We start from the raw sequence: 4,501 nt of genomic DNA, 5'->3' as shown, positions 1-4,501 counted from the left end.
AGATGGCTGGGCGGGGCAGGAAGGCTGGGCGGGGCCGAGGGGCGGGGCCAGAGGGCTGGGCGGAGCCAGGTGGCTGGGCGGGGCAGGAAGGCTGGGCGGGGCAGGAAGGCTGGGCGGGGCCGAGGGGCGGGGCCAGAGGGCTGGGCGGAGCCAGGTGGCTGGGCGGGGCAGGAAGGCTGGGTGGGGCCGAGGGGCGGGGCCAGAGGGCCAGGGCAGGGCCAGAGGGCCAGGGCGGGGCCAGAGGGCTGGGCGGGGCCAGAGGACGAGGGCAGGGGCAGGGGCGGGGCCAGAGAGGCGCAAACCATTAAACTTGCCAGCCTGTGCTTTCTGAGAGACGTGGGGAGAGTCATCCTGGACAGGGCAGCGCCCCAGCCTCTCCTCCATGGCTTGAAACCTCCAGTAACTGTGAGCTAAATAAACCTCTCCTTCCCTCAGCTGAGCATCTGGTATTCGTCCCAGCAACAAGAGAAGGGTACCTAAGGCACAGTGATGTCCTCAAGCCGGCTTCCCCACGTGGACCAAGTGGCCTTCACTAAAGGACAAGACCTAGGGACTTTTCAAACAGAAAAAAAACGTGATGGCAAGGAGCAGAAGCAAGCCCTCAAGGTCACCACACCATCAGATGTGCCCGCGTGGCGAGCGGCGTCCTCGGTGGCTAGTCGCTAGAGCTAACGCTGAGGGCCTTTCCACTTGCTGAAGACTTGACCCTGCATGTTGCTAAGGTCGTTCGTCTTGAACTACGGGGACGGGCTTCAACGCAAAAGGTAGCTTTCGTCCTCTTTTGGGTAGGACCCCAACTTGATGACATAGCAGAGGACATTTAGGCATGACTGTTAGAAGATAAACGAGCCGCTGGCCAAAACTTGTGGGTGACAAGAGCTGCTCTAGAGCTTTCTTTTAGAAAAAGTCTCCCTGGAAGCCATTTCAGTGGCACAAAATGGGCCACAAACCTGCTTATCCATGTGATGAATTCAGCCTGCTCCATGAACTCAGTCTGTCACTTCATGGGAGAATGATAACTGTGCCCAACTGGAATTATAGAGGTGATGAGTAAACACTGGTTTTTTTTTAATCGTTTCATACACTAGCAGATATTTTTAAAGAGACAGAACCAGGCCATCTTTCTCTCAGCTGGTACATGATAGCTATCTCAGCTTTCAAAAGAGTGTGAGCTGGGTCTGGTGGCACACGCCTGCAACCCCAGTGCTAGGAGGCTGAGGCAGGAGGGTCAACACATGCTCAAGGCCAGCCTGGGGTACAGAGTGAGTTCAAGACCAGTCTGAACTACACAGGGAGACCCTGTCCCAAGCCAGCCCCCAAGAAAATGAGTTTGGATATTCCCAACCAGGGACGATCCCCGACCTGGAAAGGAATGGGTCCAGGCACACTTGTGAGTAAGCCAGGTGAATCACTTCGCTCAGTCTAGAAAAGGACCAGCTGCTTGCTGCTGCCTTACAAGTGTGTCTGACACAACTTCAAATCTCTGTAAGTTCTGGAGCGAAGTGCAGATCGAACGTCCTGAGACTGCCACGGAAGTGCTGAAAAGCCTGCTTCCCCTCCGTCTCAGTTACCTTTTCCTCATTGCTGGGACAAAATCCCTGACACCCAAAATTAAGGAAGGAAAAATGTATTTAGCTCACAGTCTGTGGAGGTCTCAGTCCATACTCGGCTGGCTCAAAGGCAGAGCGGCACATGGCAGAGGAAGGAATGGTACAACCATTCATGGCAGTGACAGGCAGCAAGCCAGCGAGAGCAAAAGGGAGGAGCAGCGGCAACGGGCAATGGAGAGCGTGCTGTATCCAGGCTGCCCACCCTGAGCAGGGTGTAACGCTCACACCCATAATCCCAGAACTGGGTCATGAATTAATCAGCACTTCTAGAAAACCTCCCCGTAGCTGCCTGAGGCTTTAGGGGGACAGCTAGACACAAACCGTAACAGGTTCCAGTATCACAACAGGTTCCCTCATGAAGCAGGGTTTTCTGTAGTGTCAGCAACTAAACAAGATTACAGGGTAGAGGACACAGGCACCGCAGCTTGGGCATTGCTGCCCCCCACCCCTCACCCCTAGACGCGGCTGTCTAGCTGCAGGAAGGCAGACCGAGGACTCCTACTGACTCTGCATTCTGGAGAGTGGGGCAAAGACTTCATTATATATCGCAACGTAGTAACAGAGACAGCAGGCCCAATCAGTGCAAAGCCCTTGCACCAGCCTGCAACCAGCCCCTCCCCCAACCCATGGAATCCAGTCCCTGGTACAAGAGAGATGGCGGCTGCTGGTTTTGTGGCCCATGAGCAAATGGTCTGTGCTGGAGCTTCTTTCTGTCTTTGTTTGGAGAGAATTTTACATGAATGTATAGATTCTGATGCACACATTTATGTATGTTTAATTCCTAGGCCCAGTCAGAGACACTAAGCAAATAGAGAGGTCCCACTCCCCACATCCCACCAGCTTAACTGCGATTCCATGGACAGTTCTTCACCAGTGAGGACCTTCAGAAAGTGCCACCAAATCTGCTGCCACTTCAAGAGCCTCGTGTTTTCCCAACCGCAGACGCAGCCCCATGACGCACCAGGTCCCCGAACCCCATCGCAGCCCTGATGCTGACCTTCCACTTCCTGTTGCCATGGTCTCACTCCCATATTTGAGCAGCGGCAGAGAGGATTCGCCCTGCATGGCTGCCTCATTCCATGCAGCATCGCGTCCATAAAGTCTACCCCTATGGCTGCAGGCGGCAGGACTTCCTCCCTTTCGAAGGCTGGATAATACTCCATGGTATGGGACACTTGTGCTTTATCCATTCATCTGTCTGTGGACACTTGGGTCACTTCCGTGTCTCGGCTGTTGTGAACACGGTGGCCATGATCACATGTGAACATGTGTGTCTTCCCTCCAGTCCTGTCGTCTGTGTCCCAGAGGTGGAAACTCTGGCCCGCACATGCTGGCTTGGTTCCCCACAGCAGCTTCCCGCTTTCTTATTCCCACCGACAGGCACAAGGGTCCCTGTTTTCCTACATCCCTCCAAGACCGAGTTCTGGTTTTGTGACCCAAGTGGGGCTGAGTGAGCCGACCTTTGCCTGAGGAGCCAGACTGTCCTGGGATTCCTGTTGGTCAGGGAAGAAGCAAGAAAGGGGTCTTCAGTCCTCCAGGGCACAGCCCTCCCCTAGCTGCCCACAAATCTGTGTTGTTGTGAGGCGGATTCCACTAGGCTTCATGAGCACACGTGTGTGTGCGTGTGTGTGACCTCCAGGCAGTTTTGTGTCAGGTGCTGTCCCTGAGATGCACCTGTGGGGGCTGTCGAGTATCTGTGAGTCTGTTCACCCCCAGGTGTCAGGCAGCCCACGGCCTCCCCAACGCACAGCCTGGATGGAGTCACTGTGCTTTAAAACCCAATGACAATTTCTGTGGCCTACACCAAAACGAAGGCTTTGCTGCGTCGAGCGTCTCCATCAGCGGGGTAGAAGGGCCACCTCAGGGAAGGAAGAAAATACTCACAAACCAAATGTCTGATGCAGGATCTGGGCACCAGAACACTCCAGCTGGAGTCAGGTCTCTGGTCCACGGGGCTCGAGGTCTCTGTGCACACAGGACAGGCAGCAGGGACCTAACCCAAGATCCTGTCGCACCCACCGCCCAGCGTGAAGGCGATAATGACGCATTTGTATTCAGAGGGCTACTGGCCAAAAGATTAATTAAAAGACAAGAACATTTTTAGCCATCTGTGCTAATTTAGGGGAAGGATTAGAAATATAATTGTATGATCTGTAACTGAGGAGTTTCCGCAGATCCCTCTTGGAATCCAAATATTAATGTCTCTCCGAGAGACAGCGCAACTTGAGCAAGTAATTGCTGCCATTCCTCCCAAATTAGCCAAATTAAATGAGGGTAATTTAAAATGTGTGGGGGACCAGCAGTCATTTGCCAGCGAGAAGACAGGCCTTTCCCCCAAGTTTGGGGAAACTGAATCCCCAGGAAGCCTGCAGACAAGCCGCGGGGCCAGGCTCCAGCCACCGGGCAGGGATCGGAGCTTTGGGCATAAATAACACAGCAGGAAACCAGGTCAGTTGTGGAGGGGACGCGGCCTGGGCCCACTTCCCCCTGCGTCCTCCTGAGTGGCTCTGCAGAGCTTAGAGTTGGTGACCCGAAACCTCTGTCCCCAGAGGGCTATTGGGAAGTGCCAGTCTGCAGGCCTGCTAGGCCAGCCCCTCACTGGAAAACAAGCAGTCAACCTGGCTGGAAAGAAGGAGGAGGAGGGTAGGCAGACCCTGGGCAAAGGAAAGAGACCTCACATGTCCCAGCCTGGGTCCAGTTGGTGCTGGCCAGGCAGCAGCCTAAGGAGTGGGCCTGGCTCCAGGGAGGTGGACATCCAACCCCAGGGCAGGGCTCTGGCTGCCCGAGTCAGGAAGAGGATTTCACTTACGCGGGCCTGGAGTGCCAGGCTCTCGGCCAGCTCCTGAGGAGATATCCCAGAGTCCTCCTCACCTCCAGGCTCCGGGTGTCCT

This window comes from Octodon degus, unplaced genomic scaffold (genome assembly GCF_000260255.1).
Source record: "Octodon degus isolate 3935 unplaced genomic scaffold, OctDeg1.0 scaffold00113, whole genome shotgun sequence".
Taxonomy (NCBI): Eukaryota; Metazoa; Chordata; class Mammalia; order Rodentia; family Octodontidae; genus Octodon; species Octodon degus.
This window is presented reverse-complemented; position numbering follows the sequence as displayed.